The 24,304-nt window shown below is 41.2% G+C and overlaps 1 long non-coding RNA gene across 1 annotated transcript; it reads left to right on the forward strand.

The window, feature by feature from the left end:
* Positions 1-410: 410 nt before the first annotated feature.
* Positions 411-23,420, forward strand: LOC147996587 (uncharacterized). Its single transcript, XR_015672596.1, has 3 exons — positions 411-597; positions 18,462-18,534; positions 22,747-23,420. It is a non-coding gene; the product is annotated as an uncharacterized LOC147996587 (long non-coding RNA).
* Positions 23,421-24,304: the final 884 nt, after the last annotated feature.

The raw sequence follows: 24,304 nt of genomic DNA on the forward strand, positions 1-24,304 counted from the left end.
TATGTGTGTGAGTGTGTGAATGTGAATGTGTATGTGTGTGTGTATGTGTGTGTGTGTACATGTGTGTGTGTGTGTGTGCACGCATGTGCGTGTGCGCTCCTGTGTGCACTCGTGCTTCTGTGTATGTGTTGGGCAGGGAGAGGTTGAAACTTACATACGCTGCCTTATTTAGTCTAAGCCCTTCCAGGGACCGTAAACTTTCAACTGAGGCTAGAACCTGGCATTTGTCAACTTGCCAAGCAAGTTGTGAGAACAACTGGTGTTTGTGCAGATGCTGAATGCACGCAGGGAAGCTGAGCCCTCCACTCCACTCCACTCCAGTTCATACTCCGTGCCTCAGCCCCTTTTTGTTATACTGGTTACATAATCTGCAAAGTTAAGACAGCCAAATGATTTCACCTGTCTCGCCTGATTGCGTGGTTTGCAGTAGGGCTGCCTTTCATGGTAGGCAGTTTTTAATTCTCCTTCAACATGGAGCTATAAACTACAGGAGAAGCAACCGTTGAGACAATCAGGGAGAGTGAGGGGGAAGAAGGTTCCAAGATACAAATGGAGAAAACAGCCCGTGCCCTGGATCAGAACTTTACTGTGTTACTGGTAAGCTCACAGTTGGCTTGAACCTCTTGAAAGCTTAGTTTCCGTAGCTGTAAATGGGGTTGATGAACAGCTCTGAGATTTGGGGTGGATGTGTGTAAAGTGCCAGCTAGCATCTAGGAAGTCCCTGAGGAACGTCAGAGATGGCTATGATTTTTATTTTACTGAAAAATGAAAAGCACCGGAAGCCACCCTGTGGAGAATTGAAAGCAGGCCTCGTGCGATTCGAGCTGCTGATAGCCTCTCTATGCATTTTTCTTACTGCCTTGTCCTTCTAGCGTCCTCTGTTTACTTCTGGTTAAATTAATGTTTCAAACTCACACTTATCAGCCCCCCCCACGCCCCCATTTCTTTTCATTCTTTTGATAAATTCAAACGAAGCTGCTGGAGTTGATCAGACAAAATAGTTCCAGGCTTTGTCTGGAAGTTACGGTTGCCTTTCTTCTTTTTGCCCCTGCTCTGCCTTTCTTCCTTCTGGTCGGTACACTCGCTCCTATTGGTAATAAAACGTACGGTGAGACAGATTACCGAATGTTTCACCTTGACACCTCGGTGAGCAAAGACTTAGATTCGGGTAATAGACTTAACCGGAATGTCTTCCTGCGGGTGTCTGTTATTAACCAAACAATTGCTATCCCAGAAAATAACTGGTAGGTACAGGCCCTTTAGACGGAGTACAGGCCTTTAAGATGTGGGCCAAGGAAGAGCTCTCCTGAGAGATTCATTAGATTCTGATTAGCCTCCAATACATTTGCTCTGAGCAGCACGGAGGATTTCTCCCCCTGGCCAGGCTGAGATTCCAGCTGTGACAGAGATGGACATTTAATTTGTTTGTGATTGGGTCGTTAACACTGGACATTTGTCATCTGACATTTCTTCTTTGTTCCTTTTCTCCAAATCTACCCACAGCAAGGATGATTTTAAGAATAACTCCGGTTAAAAATTGACGTGTGGATGTAGACGACGTGGGCTTCTATTTTATTTTACTTCACAAAAATAGTAATTTTGGGATTCCGTGACTAAAATTTCCATTGATGTATGGGCAAAGCTCACAAAACACCCACGCATCTACGGCCTGTTTCTCAGAGAAGATTTAATGGCAGGCCTGTTCACTGAGGCTCATACAAGTTCATTACCGTTATAAAACAGTATATAGGAACTGTGCCGGTGTCCAACACACTGCCATTAATGGTTTTCAAGTACACATATCTATCAAAGAATGAAAGGCAGTCTGTCTGTGTTTGCCTTGCTTTTCCTTCTCCTTGATAATTTGCTGAATTTAAACACTGACCACCCAGGTTATATTAGTGCCCCACAAATGGGTTGCAGCCTTTCACTGGCCCTGGGGTAAAGGCTGTTCTAAGCCTTCAACGTCGTCTAAGTTGGAAGCTATGGGCTTTTTGGCTTTGAGTAGAATTTCAGCCGAGACTCCAGCACTGCTTCCAACATCCACGCTGCAGTGCAGAGGGCCAGCTAGAGTCCTGTGCCTCATATCCCATTCTCCCTGGCAACTTGGGCTGAAGCAATGAGAGGCTGAATTGGTGTTTAATGTCTTCTCTGCCCTCTACCTTGGGTTTCTGGTAACTTTATGTCGTCTAGGTGGTGGAGCACCATCGCTGAAATATTTATATGTTTGTGGAGGAAACTGAATTTTCATTTGCAAGTGGTTATCAATTAGAGGTGGTTCCTGGGTCAGGGATGGAGGCTTGCGCCCACTTCTCCCTTTAGCTCTAGCACCCCAACTAGTGCAGACCTGTGCAGTCCCTGCGTATGCTGCTACAAGGTCTCTAGGTTCATACGTGCGCTGACCCCATTTATTCAGAGAGCCTCGTTTCCTCAGTGTCCTCTATCACCTCCCGTTCTTAGACTCTTTCTGAATTTTCTTCTGTAGGGTTCCCTGAACCCCAAGGGGAGGGATTTGATGGAAATGCCCCATTTAGGGGTAAGCTCTAAGGTCTCTTACTCTCGGTATAACGTCTGGCTGTAGGTCTCTGTATTTTCATGTTTCCTCATCCCCAGCAGGAGGAATCATTTCTGATCATGACTGAGCAAGCTATAATAGAACGTTATTGAGAATCATTTATTGCTACCTTTTCTTCCTCTGAAAACAGTTGTAGTTGATTTTCCCCTAAGCCTTTGGGCTATCTAGTCTCCAGTTTTTGGTCACCCCAACACTGTCAGCTGTATGCAACTCATGGAGTGGGACTTAAATCAGACATTGGTTGGTTACTCTAGTAAATCCTTGGCACTAGCATACCTCACTGGTGAGACTCCATTGTAGATCAAAGGTTTTATGTCTGGGTTGTGTTTATGTCTCTCGTTTGTATCAGGCCAGTACTTTCTATTCCAGAGAAGGCTCTGTGTAGGCAATAGCTCGACTTCTCCATATTCAATGTGTTTTGTAGGGGGTGGTCTTTAGCAATGAGGCCTTGCTACCAGTGTGCGGAGAGCAACCTATGGTTGTAGCAGTTTCGGTTGTTTGGGGATTCCTGTGGGTTCCTCTTTGACCAACAACTCAATGAGATATAACCCAATTTCAGTACTGGAAGCTTCATTTGGTGACAAGAGATCTCTAGTTGGGGGGGCTGTGTCTCCCACATTCTTCGACAATTTCATTTAGATCACCTTCATATATCATAATTGTATATGCATATGTATATGATGTATGTATTTTAGGAAGGCTTCTACTCTACTCTTCAAATGGCCCTTAATTTTAGCTATCTCTCCCTGTATTTCTTCCCTTCTCAATCATGCTTTCCACTTGATCTTCCGGTTCCAGCCTACCCCATCTGTCCATCATTATCTGTTCTATTTCCCTTTCCTAGGGAGATCTAGTTCTCCCTACCCAACCACATCCTTCCTCTGCCCCTCACCTTTGTAGTTCTGTGGACTATAGCTTGGCTATCATTGACTTAACAGCTAGCATATAAGGGAATGCATACTGTATTTCTCTTTCTGGGTCTGGGTTACCTCCTTCATGATGATTCTTTTTTCTAGTTCCATTTGTTTACCCATGAATTTCATGATTTTATTTTTTAGTGGCTGAGGAATGCTCCACTCTGTAAAACAATGCAGCACATTTCCACCTGTGGAAGGAGATCTCGGCTGCTACTGATTTCAGGCTACTGTGACTAGCACAGCGATGAACATGGTTGAGCAAGTGTCTCTGTTGTAGAATGAAGTTATCTGTGGGTGTATGTCCAAGAGTGGTATAGCTAGATTTGAGACATTAATTCCCATCTTCCCGTGGCCCCGCTGCACTGGTTTCCACAGTGTCGGTGCCTGTGTACACTCTCACCTGCAATGGAGGAGTGTTCCCCTTTCCCCACATCCTTGTCAGCATGAGCTGTCATGTATTTTACTGATCAGAGTGATGGTGTAAGGTGGAGTCTCGAAGTTGACTTGATTTGCATTTCTCCTCCGATGACTAAGGATGTTGACTCTAAGTGCTTTGCAGCCATTCTAATTTCCTCTTTTGACAATTCTGTTTAGATCTGTATTCCATTTTCAAATTGGATTATTTGGGTTTTTGATATCTAATATTTTGAGTTCTTTATATTTTTTGGATATTAGCCCTTTATCAGATGGGTATTTGGTAAGAAAATCTTTTTTATTCTGTAGGCTGCTGTCACTTTGTCTGAATGATAGCATCCTTTGTGTGCAGAAGCTTTTCAGTTTCATGAGGTCCCATTTATTAATTGTTGATCTTAGTGCCTGTGTAAGCAATGTTCTGTTCAGAAAGTCTTTTCTGGTGTCAACGAGTTCAAGCCTATTATCCGTTTTCTCCTCTCTGAGGCTCAGTTAAAGGTTTTTTAAACGTGTGAATTTGTTCAGAGCCTTTATCTTTTATTTTCTCTCTCTCATACTTCCTTTATCTCTTCCTATGTGTCTCTCTTCAGTTTTGTCTCCATCTCTTTCTCTGTCTCTTTCTGACTCTCTGTCTCTGTCGCTCTTTGTGGAGCCAGTGTACCCAATCAGGTTACACTCAAGGCTCATAATATTTTAGGTCTACGATTTAGGTTTGGGCATATTCATAGCTAGTCTTGTTCCCATGAGGCCCATGGTACACACCACAAGAACAGTCTTAACCCTGATCTTCAAGAGGGTGAGAGATTGAACACACATGGAGAAAAATGAAAAAAGAAAGAGCATGTATCACAAAGGACAATGATGGGTAAACATACTGAAACGAACACCTGTGGGTGCTACCATGAGGCTTTGTGCACTCTGGCTTCAGGGCAATTTCTGCTCATGATGTGGCAGAGAGAATGTTCTAGCTGAAGAAGGAAGGTTAGTCCTGGCTTTGTTTCTAAGTACCTGAGTGACCCAATAAGTCATCTCATCTTTTGAAAACCCAGGTTGCATGTCTATCAGTGAAATTTCTGGATAATTTGCCAGTTTTTTTCCCAGTCCTAAAAAATAATCCTATGACTCTCATAAAAGGATGCTTTATTTGATTTTGATGTTTCATTTGGCACCTAATTCTGTACAGATGTCTTAACTCGGGGTAACTTGTGGTTCTTAGAGATTTAGTACATGAAATTTATCACTCTGCTAATGTCCCTTGGAGTGAAATGCTTGTCTGTGTATCCACCCACCCTCACATTTGTAATACATATTACATCGTTTTAATGTCCATCATGAGAAGTGCCAACGGACGGGAATGAAATATTGCTAGTTACATCCATCTCCACCAACTCCGTCAGGCTGCATGAAGTAAATAAGAAACGACATGCGTTCCAGAAACCACATTTGCCATTTTCTCAGGCGTCTGTGCGCCGCGCATAAACACACAGATCGAATCTGCTTCCGGTTTTCTTCACTCAGAGTCAGAAAAGTTTCTAACTTGAAAATAAATTGAAAATCAAACAGACAATTTGATTCTGAAATGCCTCACCATTGTCTGTGGTAGACAGCACAGCTGGGCTTCCTTAGTCTCTTTTGACCCGATTCTGGTGATTGAGCAGGTGAGCTGGGGTGAGTTGGCTCTGAGGAACACAGGTTACAAGAGTTTGAATAACGGAGAGAAGGACTGAGGATCAAGCAGGCTCTGGGGACTTCTGAGGATAGAAAAGGCAGGCTTCTTTGATCTTCCACTCCATATATACTTCAGAACATTTCACTTTTTTCCCCTTTTCTTTCTGTCCTTTTTTTCCCACTGCCAGCTGTCTGGATAGCTCATCTTACTCCTCTATAAAGACACTACAATCTCTTTTGGAAGTCTCATTTTAGCTTGAATGTTTCCGGATTTAAATGGTAAATTCACACCCAGAAAGAATTCTGCCTTGACATTTTTGCACATGAAGAATAGTGACCACAACGGGCAGGGGCTAGGGAACAGGACATGGGTGTCTAATCTGGGAAGCGGTACTTAAAAGTTTGCATTGGACTCATGCCTAGGACACGAGTTGCCATTTATAAAATGACTTGGGGTTTTAGAGAGTTTTTGTTTTGCTTCGCTTGGTAACACTCTGCTGAACTGCAAAATGACTTAAACAGGAAAAAGTGAACAAATCATAAATGGATACGGATTCGTGAAAGCACACACACTCTACACACAGACAGACAGACAGACACACACATGCTACACACACACACACTACATACACACACTACACACAAACACACACTACACACAAAACACACTACACACACTACACACAAATACAAACACACATACACTACACACAAACACACACACTATACACAAACACACTACACACACATACCACAATACACACTACATACAACCACTATACACAAACACACACTATACACAAACACACACTATACACATACACAGACTACACACACACTACACACACTACACACATAAACACTACACACACACTACACACACACTACACACACTACACACATACACACATTACATACACACAGTACACACAAACACACACTACACACACACTACACATACACTGCACACACATTACACACACATACCACAATACACACTACATACAACCACTATACACAAACACACACTATACACAAACACACACTATACACATACACAGACTACACACACACTACACACACTACACACATAAACACTACACACACACTACACACACACTACACACACTACACACATACACACATTACATACACACAGTACACACAAACACACACTACACACACTACACACACACTACACATACACTGCACACACATTACACACACACCACACACACACACTACACACACACACTACACACATACACACACTACATACACACAGTACACACAAACACAACTACGCACAGACTACACACACACACACTACATACACACAGTACACAGAAACACACTACACACACACACTACACATACACTGCACATACACTACACACATACTACACACACACACACCACACACACACACACACCACACACACACACCACACACACACACACACACACACACCACACACACACACACATACACAGTGGACATTTTATTTAATTTAGAATGCCTTCACCACTCTGTAGGCTATTTTGTGATATTTCTAAAATATAAGTTCACCAATTTATGTTATCGTCTCTTGTAACATGTGTAGAAGCAGGCTTATATAGTTAAATACAGAGACATTCGCTGTGAAAAGTTTTCTGTGACAGTTTTAGTTTAAAAAGCACCAACTGAGCACCAGAACATGCCTTTAAATGGGTTCTGATAATTGCGTGTGTACCATCCTAATATCAGAGGAAACTCTAACCTATAGTTATTTTATATTTTATTTTTTATCGAGGGTCATGGCAAGATACAGCAGAATCCTAGTCATATCTCTCACATCTTCACACTCAACCTCAAAGTCCATATTTGTGATTTTGTGCATAATGAGGTGATTTATCATGGCGTGTCGGCCACAGAGAGTCCGGCATAAATGAATTTGGTTTCTTTTTTAAATAGGTGTTTATATCTATAAGTACTTTTACAATGATCTGACATTGCCCTGAAAGGCGAATGCACGTTACTGTGCGATTTGCATATGAAGAAAGCGTGCATTACTCTTACTTGACTGACTGTCAGCTTCGGCCGCTGCACCTGGTGGTGGCCAGGCCGGTCATTGTTTCCCTGGTGTGGCTCATTTTTCAAGGGTTAATAACATAGACCTTAACATTCACTTTGGGTTGAAACTTGGCAGCCACTATGTGCACGCAGCCTTAAAGAACTGATTTTAAACAAAAATGCTTTAAATTGATTTACCCTTTTCAAATCAGAGTATGCCAGAATAATAGTACCTGACGTCACGTCTAATGCTTTGCGCGGTTTCATGTGCAAAGCAGTTATTCCCAGGTGGTGGTTTGGAGGTGGGCAGTGGTGGTCCGAGTTAAAGAGAGATGGATTTCCATTGAGAAGTCTAAAAGGAATTTGCCAATTTTGACTCTTTCTCTCACACCCTTGCTATTTTCAAAGAAGTATTATAGGCCTTCCCTTTAATAGAAGAGGACATGTGTCTGCCATTTGAAAAGAAGCTTAAAGGTGGCGGAATTCTGTGCTTAATTGCACAGTGTCCAGATCTTGGGAAGGACTCTTTTTAGCTCGGCATCCTTTAGAGCTAATTGAACTGGGTTAATTTGGGGGGGGTAGAGTTACTCATGGCCTTCAGTTGCTTGGGTTTTATGAGCTTCACATAAAAAAGAAAGGTCAGTCTGTGTTCCCCTGTAATACAGTTTTTGCTACCCCATTCAAATTTGCATTTCTGTTTTATATTCATTTGTGAAAATACAAACCATTCATTCTCTTTTCTGAGTCAACAGAAGTTAGAACTCCACACTCATTCTTCTTGCTTTAAAATTACTGGGATGTCAGCATATTTGTATGTCTAATGTACAGCTACATTCTAAAGAAAAAAATGATGCTGCTGGGCTGTTCCTATATTGGAGATACCTTCTTGAGGAGAGGTGAGCTGGACTAGTGAGGCCATAAGCCTGTCAGATCCAAACCATGATCAACTTTTGGCTGGGCATGATATAGACAGAGATTGAGAGAGGATGTTCTCATATTTTACTCATGGCAAGACTGGCTCTTATGTCAAGCTACAACTAGATTCTCGTACTGAACAAAGATATGACTACAGAGTAAGAACAGCCAAAAGGTAGTAGTTATTGGGGAGTAATTCTAAAGAATTGGAGACTCCGGAATGGAGAAGGGTAACCTAGTTGTCGCAAGGTGTTAAGGCTAAGGTTCTGAAGTCAGTTTTGAGTTAGTGCTGTTTTTTTCCAATCATCAGATATATGTATAACCTTGAGCACACTGATTGGCTGCCTTTGCCAATTCTCGGTAAGGTATGAATGGTGACTGTCTCCCTATGTTCTTATGTGAATGAAGAGTATTTGGCACTTAGTAGTTGCTTAGTAAAAAGGTTGCTGTTATCTTGAAAGTTATACATAAGCATTTCAAAAACAAACTTATGAGTAACAGAAAGTTTCTGCTGGTTACATTATCCCCATTTGTGAAGACCCAGAATATCTATACATATGCACTTATTCTTGGTAACAACTACTTTATATGTCTCTGTATGACTGTCACGCTCAAGAAAAAGACACATTATTCAAATGGCCTGAGAAGTGGTAAAGAGCAGAGCTATACACAGGGATATGTGTGGATCTATGCAGATGGCACTTGGCAGGCCAATCTGAACCTGAGGGAGACAAGCAAGAAAGGCAGAAGATAGATGTCATTCATAAGCCACAAGGAAGACAGTGAGAGGCCATGATGTCGTAATAATCAACTGATCAAAGAAGACAGAACCACTGTGAACAGCTGGACCACAATGATGGCAGAACCAGTGGGCCATGAACCATAGATAATTCTAGAAGGGAAACAGTGACCAGCTGTGGATCTGCCTCTACCACCCACCATTAGCATTAATGTTGATCTAAATATTAATATTGATATTAATATTAATAATGATCTTCTTGCCAGACTTGGCTTCTGATTGCATCTACATGATTTCTTGTCCCTTACTTTACCATTAGAGGTCTAGTCCTAATTTTACAGGTAACTTGAGTACATAATCTGAAAAAGTCAAGCAAAGATCCTCAGTGTTTGAGGTGTAGATCAAAGACACCTAGAAAAACAGTCCTAGCCTTGACCCTTGAGTCTCTGAAACATGGTTACATATAGCTCTGTGATCTTTGTGAGAAATGGTTTTGGACCACAAAATACAAGTCAGAAGGTGCGAGAAGTAAAGCTGTGCACAGAGAGCTCTTTAAAGAAAGCTTGAAATGGGAAGGAGGTTGACAAGCTGCTGGGGGAGCAAGGAAATGATTTCCATGAAGGAGACTGGCAAGTTCAGACCCTCAGGCATATCACCCTGGTGGTTTAAGTTAAGAGAGATAGGTGATAGGTTCAGAAACTGGGCAGGGTTGAGCCTCTGTGAATACTAGAGGTTGTTCACTGCCTGTAATCCCAGCAGCAGGAGAGGAAGCCCACTGAAAGTAGATACATTGTCACAGCCACAAAGAGGAGACACTGAGAAATGAGGAGTGGGTAGGGTGTATGAATTTTGTTTCAATGCTCAGCTGCTTATAATTAAGTTTACGTCTCAAGTCACTTCAGTTTTTCATGTACGTGTGCACATCACATTTTCTTTGTCGAGCTCATTCAAAAGGCAACTTTGAAGGGAGAGTCTTCATGAAAGCTCCACACAAGATAGTGGCACTGGCCTTGGACACCATAGTGTTACTCTAAACCCTAATTCATCCTTAGCTTGGTTTTACAACTCATGCCATCGTCTATTACCAAGCACTGATATTTTGTTTTTAGCTAAAGTAAATTCCATTTCAAGGGATTCATTTTTTGGTTTTGGAATATTTTGGGTCACCCAAGGACAAAAGTCTCTGATGTGACACTTGTTTTCTGACAGAAAATACATCCAAGCACAAACATCCAAAGCGAGTGTGTTTGCAGCGCCTCACACTCGCCTGTCATATGGTCAGTGTCTGTGTTAACTTCCAAAGAGAGAGAGGTCATTTTCCAGAAAATAAAAGCTTATCAGATTCGGCACCTCCAGCTCCAGTGGAAGGCCAAGTAGGTTCAGGCTCGACACCCTAGCAGAAATCTTTTAGTATATAAATGGAACTCTTGGCTTCTCTGTCGGCTCCCCCACCTTCCAGCTTGACCTGGGAGGAACTGTCAAAATGGCTGTGGAGGAGTTGCGAGGCAGCAACAGCTCTTTTAGCAGTAGAGAATAGAAAGATCTCAAAGTGAAGCCTATTGTCAGGAGACTCGCTTTGCCCTGGCTCTCTTCCAGAAGTGAGGGAGTTTGGATTCAGGTTGGGTTGAGTAGCATTTAATCTCTAAAGTGGAGACGGGAACCAAATTGTTAACCTTATGAAGTTTAACCAGGAAAAAAAGAAAGCAATGGTGGTGAGCTTTTTTTTTTTTTTTTTTTTTTTTAAACGTTAGCTAAGAATGTCTGGTTCGTGACAATCGTAATGGTACATATTCTCAGATTTCCTGCATTTAGAACACCTTTTAAAATTTTTGTCTGTAGAATATCATTCAGATTTTTTATGTGTGGCTGTCTGGAGATGGAGTTCTGAGCTATTTTATTATGAAACACTTTGCAGATGCCCGTGTCACTTTTATATATATGATTTGATTTGATTTGAAACTGTTTACAAATAGTTTCCCTCTAGATTTCAGTTGGCACGAGACTTATCTCTACTAGTCTTACAAATGGACTGACCAAAGCATCCTGGTGATCTATCGCACAAAGACTAACCCAGAACAGATGAGTGGCTGTCACATAAACATTTATGAGCTAGTGCAATAACTGTCCTCATTTGAAAGCAACCGGTATCAACTTGGCCCATGCCACAGTGGGTGTGAAAATTGCAAGGTAAAATAAAACAGATGAGACCATTTAAGTTTGAAATGGAAGAACAGATCACCAGCAACAGCTATTTACTTTCACAGTCACTAAAATAGGGTGTTTTGTTGTGAAAACTATCAATACACGGTGATGGATACCCTGCTTAAAGTGCCAATATGATGCCATTCTGAACTGCAAAACGATTTCATTACAAGTGTATGGGGAACCCTTAAACATGACATTACGATGCGACTATAATGTAAGATAACAATGGAAAAACAATTTCAGGGTAAGTATGAGGAGACCGTAACCATGCAGCTAGAAGGCCACTGGAATGTGAGATTATAATAGCGTAGCATTAAAACACCGAGAAAGACGTGGTCAATTGAATCCCTTTTTTCTTAAACTGAGGAGTAATCTAGACACCATTTATGCTCATGAATAGTGAAGCCGTAGACTGTGTTTGGAAAGGAAGAAGCTCAGCTCCAGCATATCCAGTTCTTATTCCCGTTCTGAGGCACAGTCCGTCCCTTTTCCATTTCCTGGGGTTGGGTTGGAGACAGTTTTTATCTGACCTTATCATTTTCCTTTGTCCGTACTGCTTTTGGGACTTGGCTGCAAGTTCTAAACCTTTTCTTCCACCTAGCCCCATGACATGGACACATTAGGCACACATGGGGTCTAACTGAAGGTCACCTAGGACAGCTGTGTGCTGTTCATTGTACCTCCTAAATCCCCGGCTGTCACTGGACTTCATTTGAAATCTCAGAGTGAGAAATTTGTTTCCTTGAGTCTAAAAGGAGTTTTCACTTTCAACAACACTTAGAAAATTAAACTCGAATGAAGACATAAGTCAGTAACAAGCTATTTGCCTGTTAAAGGGATGGTACATGTAAGAACATCACATTTAGACAACCCCGAGTTCAGAATCTATCTCCTCTACTTACTTGTGAGTGAACCTCTCATATTTAATATGAGGTCATTAACAGCAATTAGTTCTTAGGGTTAATTGTCACAGGGTCTAGGCCATGTGAGCAGTTGGTAATTACTTTCTCTTTATAGAAATAGAGAGGGAAAACCTGTGAGAGTCCCTAGCTTTGATCCCCAGGACCACCGAAAACAAAAAGTCTGAGTCACAAATAAAACAACAGCCAAAGGAATGGAGAGTAAGAGAGAGAGAGAGAGAGAGAGAGAGAGAGAGAGAGAGAGAGAGAGAGAGAATGGGGTGTAATGTGTGACAGTTATGTGAACATTTCTTCCCAATCTCAGACTCTCTTCTGAGCCACTCCAATTCAGTCTGACGAGACAGTCACTGTCTTGATCATCTAAGGCATGCTCACTCCAGTCTTCTCATCTCCTGCTGGCCTTCTCCACCCTCAGGTAAATGCGTTCGCTTATAGTCACTGATTCACGTTGTGCTGCTCTTTCTGTGGTTTCAGAACATTCTGTCCTTGTGTGGTGACTATTACTGTGGCCTCAGTGAGCATCCGGTCCTGGGCCTCTTGCTTCTAAGCCTCTAGTCTGCAAGTTGAAACCTTAAAAAAAATCTCTCAGATCATACAGTGACTGTTGCTTTGTTTCCTAAGTGCTGAGGTTACACAACCGCATGCAAACATAAGTGTTGTCAGAACTCCAATCCAGTTTTAAATCTATTCAGCTATGCCACATTTAAAGGACCGGTCCATTGAGATTAAACACAATTCTGTGAGTATAGAATAATAGCTTGTCTCCCTAGATGCTGTCTTCTGGTAAGGGTCTTGTTTTTAACTATGGTTAAAATCCAAAGCCTTAATAGCATCACAAAACATTCTCATGAAGGGGTAACTTGGCTGTTAAGAATACATTCTTGTATCACTCAGATTTAATGGCCCCATTCACTATCATGTGGGGTAATTTCCTTAAAAGTCCATCCACAGAGATGAATCAGCAGGGGCCATGAACTCCTTGGAGCAGGATCCATGGTGAACACACTTTCTGCTAGCAGTGCCAAGCATTGAAGTTGATGCACAAATTATTTGGGGAATGAATTTTAATATAGACTACAAACCTGTCCAAAGCACTTAAGGCAGTGTGATCTGAGAATGTATGGAATTCAGGGCTGCAGTGTGATTTCTGGGCACACAGTCTACAGTGAGTATCAGCTGTGTAGAAGACATGGCAAAGAGCATTAAGGACCCATCAGTACTTTAGACATAAAGGATAACTGTACTGCAATCCATAGATTCAAAGAAGCTAAGAAAGGAGGGCTCAAGGTGCGACTACTTGAATCTCACAAAGAAGGGGAAACAGAATAGACATTGTACTTAAATGGGGTAGGTGAATGGATAAGGGTCTTGGGTGGGGATGGGAACAGGAGGGATCATGTCAGGAGAGGACAAAGGGAAGAGAGTTCTGGGAGATACAACTGGAGCTCAGGGGCATTTCTGGGATGATCTAGAAACCTAGGGCAATGGAACGTCCCAGGAATCTTTGAAGGTAACCCTAGATAAGATTCTTAGCAATGGGGTATATGGAGTCTGGACTGGCTATCTCCTGTATTCAGGCAAGACTTCCAAAGTAGGAATGGAGACACCAACCTAGCCATAAAACCTTTGGACTACAATTTGTCCTGCCTGCAAGATGTGCTGGGATAAATGTGATGTAGAAATTGTGGGAGTGGCTAACTAATGGATAGTTCAGCTTGAGTCCCAAACCATGAGAGAAGCCCACCCTTGACACTGCCTGGAGGTCCAGGAACCAGAGGCTGGATAGTCTAGAGAGCCACAATACAAAAAAATACTAATGGGAAAAAATCAATGAAATGAATTCTAATGTTATTCTGCTATACTCATAGATTGGTTTCTAGCTCTATTATTATCAGAGGGGCTTCACCCAACAACTGATGGAAACATATGCAGAGACCCATATCCAAACATTAGGCAGAGCTTGGGGAATCCTATGGAAGAGAAAGGAAGGATTGTAGGAGCCACAGAGATCAAGGATACCTCAGGAAAACTGGCAGAATTAACCAACCTGGGTCCATAGTGACTCATGGAGACTCAACTGCCAACCAGGAAGCCTATATGGTACTGACCTATATGTTATGTGGTACTCTTAACAGAGGGAGACTCTGTTGTCTGCCTTTGAGACCCTTTCTTCCTATTGGATTGCCTTGACTAGCCTTAGCAGAAGAGACAGTGTCTAGTCTCACTGCAACTTGCTATACCATTGCATATTGATATTCATCAGAGGCCTACCCCTCTTTTGAAGACAAATAGAGGAATAGATGAGGGGAGGGGGAAAGAAAGGTGGGAAGGAGGGGCTGGGAGGAGAGGAGGAAGGGGAAACTGTGGTGGGGATGTTAAAAAAAATAAGCAAACAAATGAATGAATAAATAAAAGACCCACCAGGAAGGGTTTGGGGAACAAATACATTATAAAAATATGCGTACAGTATGTTGACTTCATAGACTTTATACTTAATTCATTTAATCTTTAAAATAACTGCACAGATATTGTTATCAATATTTTAAGAGCACAGACTAGGAGAAGTTAAGAGAGTTTTCTGACGTGACCTAGGTGGGAGTGTTCAATGGGGGCCTTGGACATCACCATGTGCTCAGAGTCCTTTCCCATGTCTTCTCTTTCACACAGCTTTTCATGTGTGAGAGGTTGCAACCCAGTTCTCTTAGTTACGTTCCTCACTTCTGTGATGAAATGCCAGAGAGAAGCAAGTTAAAGAAGGAAAGACTTATTTTGGTTTAAGGTCTGAGGGGATACAGTCTTTACAGTGGGGAAGGCAGAAGTGTGAGGTCACATTATGTCTTTAGCCAAGAAACAGAGATAATTCTGATGTCTTTCTCCTTTCTTTTTAGTCATGACTGGATTCCAGCTGTGGAGGGTGATACACATACATTTAGTGTGTGTGTGTGTGTGTGTGTGTGTGTGTGTGTGTGTGTGTGTGTGCGTCTTACTTTCAGTTAAGGTTCTCTGGAAATGTCCTGACAGACACACTCAGATGTATGTCTCCTTGATGTTTCAAAAGTAAATCAAATTGACAATAACTATCAGCTCTCAAACCACTAAAGGAGAAGATATGAAAGAAAGGCTAACAGAGCAGCCTATGATGAGATGGGAGTGCTGTGCTGGAGTCAGAAGGCAGTGACTTGGAAGACTAAGGAAGAGTAGAACACCAGAAGTCTCACTCTGTAGAGCTCTGGGACTAGAAGCTAGCAGTTTTAGAGACCACATGAAAAGAGCGGCAGGGTTTGAAGGAGTATACAATGGTTTCTGCCTGGCTTTCGTCTTCATTTGGTGCATATATCTGTTCCTTCTCCATCTGCTCTGTGGAGATACTATTTTCTCCAACTGGCATGCCTCTCAGTCTACACAGCAGCTTTGCCTAATGGAAAAACCCGTCCCTTGGACTCGTTGCTATTTTCCAGAACCCTCTAGCTTCATTTGTCTTCTAGCCTGGATGACCCCTGTTCTCTTTCCACTGAGTGTTAACAGCCTACTTACTCTTCAGACCATGTCAGATCCATTCTCTGGGAACTTCTCATTCAGAATTAGCCTTGCTTTCTTGTCTTTCTCTCTGTATCTTGGTTATGTGTCTGGTTGATGTTTGGTACCCACTGTCTGCTATAGCATAATAGCTCAAAAGTAGGTTTATACTCTTTTTCTTTTTGATTTGGAAAGTTCTGGGCACAGCTATTATACTACTAGGTTAGAACTGATAGAATGCACTTACCAGAGATCTCTGAGTGATATTAATGAGAGGCCTGTTTGGGAACATGGAAAAACTCAGTAAGAGAGAACTTAAAATAAGGCTATATTCAAGTAGTAGAATGGTGGGGTTCCCTTGAAGTCCAGCCTTCCTTCTGTCCCCCATGCAGTTGTGTCTGAGGCAGAACACAGTATGAGTTCCAAGAAGCTACAACTAAAACGTGTGAGAAATGTCATCATATAAAATCTCTGGAAGATTTTGGGGACTAGAAGGTAGCGTTTATCTACTCAAAAATGTCTGAATGTGTGTTTTTTTTAAAGTAATTATTGTTTTTGCTTTTTCTTTTTATAATTTCACATATGTATGTCTGGCATATTGACTCCTCTGATCTACATTCATACCACAGCTGTCTTTTGCTCTCTGTGAGTTAATGACTGTGGTGGTTGGGCTTTCAGAGTTTCATGTAGTCAAGGCTGGCCTGGAACTCGATACATTACCAAGGATAAACTTGAACTCCTGATCCTTCTGCTTCAACCTCCCAAATGCTAGGATTACAGGTGTGCTCAGCTTAAAACACCCTTTTAACCTTAAAATGTTTCTTATACAAAACTTGGTGCTGTTTTATATCCATAAATGTCAAGGTATCCTATAATACAAGTGACTATGAATTAATTAACTCTTACCAAATTTATGTATATTTTGTATAACAGTCCATGCATATTTGAAGGAAGTGCATTCATTAGGGACACATATTCCATATGGACAATGTACAAATGGAATTGCAGACTTCCTGCCATGGAGTCTTCTGTTCTCTCAAAAAGCTTTGGGTTCCTTTGGGTGTGGTGCTGCTATGCTGAAGCCTACAGTGGCTAAAACCAGACATGCTTACCCCAGCCCAGTGCTCTGTGGGTATGGAACCACAAGAAAACCATACTCAAGAGGTGAATACAGAAACTTGTAGCCACCCAAGACACAGAAAACAAGTGACAGATGTAGGCCCACCCCTAAACAAATCACTCACACCAACTCCTTTAAAGCTAATGGAAGAGGGGCTGAGAAGTGTGTCAGAGCCAAAAGATGGAGTAAAGGGCAACACATCATTCCTTAGGCTTGCAATCATTCATCAACTGAAAATACCTCGGTCCACGTAAGACCAACCCTACTAAGAAAGGAAGAGGGACTCATAGGTCCTACATCATACCTCCAGATGATTGGCTATCAATAATTTCTAAGAGAGAAAACTGCTGTCATTAGTTGTGTGCCCTCTACTGAACCTACCCAGCTCTGAAGGATAGATCCAATCCTACAGTCACACATATGGCCCTGGCTGATCTCAGTGCTTCATGAAATAAAAAAATCAATAAAAATGAGTGAATGAAAGGGATTATTGTGGAGCAAAGACATGGAAAGTGATGGAAGAAGATGGGCGAGGATGGAAATGAGAATGACGTATATACTGAATATATGTATAAAATTGTTTAATGAATGAATGAATGAATATAATAGGAAAGAAAATAAGAAGCCCCAAATATTAGTGGGGAGTGAATGTCATCTGGCAATGGTAAAAATTTCCACGACACTGACCAGCCCCATATGGACTGGTCTTTTTTTTTTTTTTTATTCAATATACAAATACTGGTGCCCAGCATTTATTGGGTCGATATTGAACGAATGAGTAAATTTGAGACTGGCAAATGTCAACCCCTTCTTGCAGTTGCCTTCTGATCCATTGTGTAGTTTCCTAAGTGTAGAACAGTTTTCTTGATAATAAAGAAAACGGTTTACCAGTTGTCATTCAGTCCGCACGTAAATACAACAGTTTTCTTTCAGTGCACTACTCTGTAGCTGAGTCTTTCTCTTGGCATTTGAACTCGTTCCCACTCAGCAAGTCAGTTGAGGCAGGAATTGTGATTTAATTTTGTTCACTTCACTGGTGGCTGTCACAACAAACTCTGATGTTTTACTTGCAAGAACAAGATGACCTGTGTCGTTTCCTTTCTTAGTTTTAAAATGTGGTTTGTAGAGAGTTTTGATTGGAAATAAAAATATCACACCATTGAAATATTCTCGGAGACTGTGATTGTTGGTTTCGTCAGTTTGAGACAATCCAGAATCACAAGGAAAGGGAGTCATGGTGGGTGGGGATTGTATAGATTAGGTTTGTCAGGTATTATCTTGATAATGTTAATTGTGGGGGGGGGGATTCACCTATTGTGGATGTATCATTCTCTAGGAAGGGAGTTTTGATTTGTATGATAGTGGGTGAAGAGAGTTAATTATAACATGCATGCATTTATTGCTCTCTGCTTTTGAGTATAGATGTGATGTGACTTGCAGCTTCAAGTTCCTGCACTCCTGACTTCCTTAAAATGATGGGCTACAACATGGGATTGTAAGTCAAATTCTTTCTCCTTTAAGTTGCTTTTGTTAGGCTGCTTTATCATAGCAACAGGAAATGAAACTAAGACTGAATACTAGGAGGAGGTATCAGCTTTGGCTATAGATTGAAACTGATCTCTTAGTATACTTCCGTAGGTAGGCCAGATATCTTACTCTGAACTCCGTGAGTATGATCAATGTTGGCTGCTCGGCTCCCTCCCCCAAACCCCTTTCTTTTCTTCTTCACTTCTGGGACTGTCAATTCCCAGAAAAACCAGGCAGACCCTTGATTGATAGGCACTCAGCGTGCACACATGCTACTGAAACACCATGGGAGAGACAATAAGAAGTGGAATCATGAAACTCAAAGAGAATCTCAGATGGTTCAAGACTAAAGGGAGCTCAGAGACCATCACAGTCCTATTTGCTCATTCCACTTATACAGCCCAAAGTATGAGACTTGTACATCAAAGGTCTTGTTAGTGCTAGATGTACAACACCAGAGGTTTTTCTGCTTCATCATCTCTCCTTGCTGTGGTCTTCACATTTTAAGTGTAAGTCCAATGCTACCTTTTCTACTGTCAGGTGACTGAAAGACTCTCTATGAAGAGGTTCTCTATTGGTTCCCCTAGAGCCATGACCTGCTCCAGGAAGCTGATTTTGAATAGAAGGTTCGGTTGCTCTCTGTCTGCCTTTCAGTTGCTTTGATTTAATCAATTGGAGACTTTGGCAGGACACTAGGAGACAGGAAGAACTTGAGATCAATGCAATTACTAGTCTGCACACCTGGACTGCAAGTCATTTGGGGCTATTTGCTCCTGAAATCCATACATCCTATTTGATGTAACAGTCAACATTTGGGGCTACAGTGCTAAAATGGTCATGGTGAAGTGTAATGATCTCCAACCTCCCTCTCATTTTGAACTTTCTGAGATTCTCTGTGAATTTCATGACTCCATTTACTCCTGGTTTCCCTCCTATGGGTTCAAAGGAGAGTTTTTCCTTCAGCTATGATATGAGAACTGCAGTCTACTCTCTCCATTCATCCTTAGGGGTAGTAATGGAGCATCAGTGTGCTACCTCTAGGCTCATACACTCTTGTTTGATTTCCTTGATGTTGTCTACACCTTTGAAACAGTCTCATATCATATCTTTACCCCATTCAATACAACATTTTCCCTTCAGTAAATATGTTTGTAATTGGAAATAGATTTTTTTCATGTAATATACTCCGATTATGGTGGTTTTCCCTTCCCCAACTTCTCCTAGATGCTCTCCACCTCTCAGTCTCTCAGTCTCTCTCTCTCAGTCTCTCTCTCTCTCTCTCTCTCTCTCTCTCTCTCTCTCTCTCTCTCTCTCAAACAGTCATTTAAAAATAAAAGTAAGATAAAATAAACACAGACACTAATAGGACAAAAACCCAAAACAAACAAATAAACCCCCAATTTCCCCAGGGAAAAAAAACAAAGACAGGAAAGAGCAAAAGAAAAAGTACAAGAATCACATACCATATAGATGCAGACAGCCAGACAGACAGGCACACATACACAAACACATACACATATATGTACACATTTTTTCATTCTTACTATGTTTTTCCCTTCCCCACCTTCTTCCAGATCCTCTCCATCTCCTCTACCACCTGTTCCACAGAGTTATCCGAGCCCTAAGATAAGGGACTTGATGGAGCCATTCCATTTAGGGGATTCCAAGGTCTCTTACTCTCTGCATACTGTCCAGTTGTGGGTCTCTCTCTGTACTTGTTTCTACTGAAGAAGGAAGTTTCTCTGATGATGGCTGAGTGGGTAAGACACTGATGACTGAATGTAGCAGAAAGTCACTAACAGTCATTTTGTTGCTATGTTCCTTTAGTAGAACTGTGGTATTTGGTTTTCTCCCAGGTCCATGGCCTATCTAGTCTCAGGTTCTTTGGTACTACAGTGGTGTCAGGCATCAGCTTCCTCTCATGGGGTAGGTTTTAAATCCAGCCAGATAGTGGTTGGTACTCCCACAACTTTTGTGTCATTTTTTCAGGCAGGTGGCCATCATAGATTGAAGGCTTTGCAGCTGCAGATCCATTTTTTTGTCACCCTATTTTTTCATTATAGCAAAAATTACAAGCCATACTCAACTGTAAAATCCATTTATTTACTTATTATCCAGCTTTCTCAAACAGGTGTTTCTCTTGATTACTGTTGTGTCTGACCCATAGTAGGGCCCCAATAACTCTTTGTTGAGTAGATCTAGGACAATAAACTTCTAATTCTAAATTATTTCTAAGATCTGTACGTGGAATGCTACATTACAATGGTGAGAGAAATTGAAGAAGACACATGTAATAGAAAAATAGTTCACGCTCATGGATGTACAAATTAATATTGATAAAATTTTCATAGTTCCCAGAGCAGTAGTCAGATAAACTTCATAAAAATACCAATAGCATTCATTACAGAAAAAATATTAAAAATTGGTATAAAATCACGAAAGAACACAAATAGCATTTCTAGAAAGAAAAAGAGACATCATTTCTTTTGTTTTAAGAATATCATACAAGCTTGTAGTAATCAAAATAGTATGGTGCTATCATAGAACAGACCTATAAACCAGGAGAAAAGAGCCTAGTAAACAGCCAGCTCATAAATCAATCCAGGCATATATAATCAACAACACTTTGGCAAGGGTACTAGGAAAACGATAGTGAAAACAAGTCTCTTCAATACATGGGGCTGGAAAACTCGTTGTCTACATAAAAAGAATAAAAAATAAAAGAAAACAAAAAACAAAAAAAGAAACTGAACTTTTATTTTGTACCGGTCTTAAAATTAACTCAAAGCTTCCTGTATTCTGGATTTTTCTAATACCTTTAACAGGAATAGGTGTTGGATTTTATCAAAGGCTTTTCTCTGAGTCTAATGAGATAACCATGTGATTTTTTTTCTTTTGGTTTGTTTATATGGTGGATACGTTGATGGAGTTTTGTATATTGAACCACCTGCATCTCTGGGATGGAGCCTATTTGATCTTTTGTTGGATGATGTCTTTGATAAGTATTTCTGGATTCGGTGTGAGAGAGTTTTATTGAGTATTTTTGCATCAATGTTTATAAGAAAAATTGGTCTGAAATTCTCTTTCTTTGTTGATTCTTTGTGTAATCTAGGTATCAGGATGACTGGGGACTCATAGAATGAGTTTGGCAGTGTTCTTTGTGTTTCTCTTTGTGAATTAGTTTGAGGAGTATTGGCATTAGATCTGTGAAAGTCTGGTAGAATTCTGCACTAAAACCATCTGGCCCCGAGCTTTTTTTGGAAGACTTTAAATGACTGCTTCTATTTATTTAAGGGTTATAGAGCTGTTAAAAATAGTTTACCTGATCTTGATTTAACTTCGGTAAATGGTATCTGTCTAGAAAATCATCCATTTGTTCAAGATTTTCCAATTTTGTGGAGCACAGGCTTTTGAAGTAAGACCTAATGAGTCTTTGAATTTCCTCAGTGTCAGCTGTTACGTCTCCCTTTTTATTGCTGATTCTGCTTATTTGTATACTGTCTGTCTCTTGGTTAGTTTGGCTAAGGGTTTGTCTGTCTTGTTGATTTTCTCCAAGAACTAGCTCTTGGTTCATTGATTCTTTGCATTGATTTCTTTGCTTCTAACTGATTGATTTCAGCCTTGATTTTGATTATTTCCTGCTTTCTACTCCTCTTTGGTGTGCTTGCTTTCATCCTTTTTCTAGAGCTTTCAGGTATACTTTTTACATAGCTGATATGAGAAATATCTAATTTTTTTATGGAGGCACTTAGTCCTATGAACTTTACTCTTAGCACTGCTTTCATTGTGTCCCATAAAGTTGGGTATGTTGTACCTTAATTTTCATTGACTTCTAGAAAGTCTTTAATTTCTTTATTTCTCCCCTGACCCAGAGTTGAGAGTTGTTCAACTTCCAGAAGTGTGTAGGCTTTCAGTCACCCAAGAATCATTGGGGGCTGACCTTAGCTGTAACTCACTACATTGGGGTTATGGAACCTGAAGAGGCCATTATTGTAGCCAGACAGAAACAACAGTGAAGAAATAGAGGCATCAACTCACCCACAAAACTTTCAACCCCTAATTTTTCCTGTCTATACGAAATGCAGGCACAGGGGATGGAGAAGAGACTGAGGGAACTTGAGGGAACTTGTACCAAGCACCAGTCCTCTACACTACTAATGATACTCTGTTATGCTTGCAGGCAGAAGAAAGTTGTCCTTTGAGAGGCTCCACCCAGCAGCTGACTCAGACAGATACAGACACCCACAGTCAAACAGTGGATGGAGCTTGGGGACTCTTATGGAAGAATAGGAGGAAGGATGGTGTGCACAGAAGGGGTCAGGAACTCCACAGGAAGACCAACCGAGTCAACAAACCTGGACCCTTGTGGCTCTCAGAGTCTGAACCATCAATCAAAGAGCATACACAGGCTGGACCTAGGACTCCCTGCTCATATGTAGCAGATGGGTAGCTTGGCCTTCATGTGGGTCCTGAACAACTGGAGCAGGGGCTGTCCCAAATGCTGTTGGGATATGTTCTACTAGTCGGGCTGCCTTGTCTGACTTCTGTGAGAGAGGAAGGGTTATAGCTTCACAGAGGCTTGAAGTACCAGGGTGAAGAGGGGGATACCCAGGGAGTCCCCGCCCACTCAGAGGATAAGGGGAAAGGCATAGGGGAAAGGATTGTGGAAGGGGGTGACTGGGAGGGGCTAGTGAGTGGAATGTAAAGTGAATAATTAAAAAATAAAATTAAATAAAAGTAACTTAAAGTGGAAAAAGTACCCAACTATAAAGCTGGAAAGATTTAGACAATGATAAAAAAAAAAACAAAAACAGAAGCTTAGATGAGAAGCTTCCAGACATTCATTGTCCCTTGGTGAGGATTCTTTTTAGATATTGTACCAAAAGCTTGGACTACAAAAGCAAAAATAAATAAATAGGACCACACCTTGCCAAAAGCTTATATTTAGTCAAGGAGACAACATACTATAGCACCCTGGGACATACATTCATTAGCTGTATAGTTGATCAGGAATCAACACCCTAACTATAAAGAATTGAGTCAATCATAGACAAGCAAATGATCTGATTCAAAATTGTTGAGAGATCTGGAAAGACATCTCTTTAAGAATTTACAGGTGACCAACACACACACTGATGTTCATCATCATCAGTTACCAGAGAAATAGAAACAAAACACTGCAGAAGAACACACTTCCCCAGCCAAATGGCTCACTTGGCGAGAGCACTTGATGATAAGCCTTACAAGCCATGGTTTGCTCCCTGGAATCTGATGTGGAAGGAAAGAACCAACTCCAATGAGTTGTCTTGTGATCTCCACACTTGTGCTTGCTGTAGGTTGATGTCATTATGCAGGTGAAGGCAGGTACAGGATAGAACGAGGCCTGTCATTGGATGAGAAGGAAGGATGGGCAGAAGAAAAGTTTTAAGGAGGCAGAGGAGGCCGAAGGAGGTGGAGAAGGCAGCTGAAAGAACATGGCGGTGGATGTTAAGATTCCTCTTTGCACACATTACAGGTTGTTATGACTCTTCTTAAGGAAGGGGTAGATGTGTACAGGATTTTGTTTTGTCTAGATGGACACATTATATCTTATCTAGGTTGGTGGTTTATATCCTTATCAATTGGTTGTACGTTTATTGTGTGGATGTATTGTAGATTGAGAATTAAACATGTAAATCTGATTGTCAGGTTACAGTTTATTGAGTTTTGATTTTACCAGGTGGCTGGAACCAGAGAGT

This window comes from Rattus norvegicus, chromosome 2 (assembly GCF_021556685.1).
Source record: "Rattus norvegicus strain SHRSP/BbbUtx chromosome 2, alternate assembly SHRSP_T2T, whole genome shotgun sequence".
NCBI classification, from domain to species: domain Eukaryota; kingdom Metazoa; phylum Chordata; class Mammalia; order Rodentia; family Muridae; genus Rattus; species Rattus norvegicus.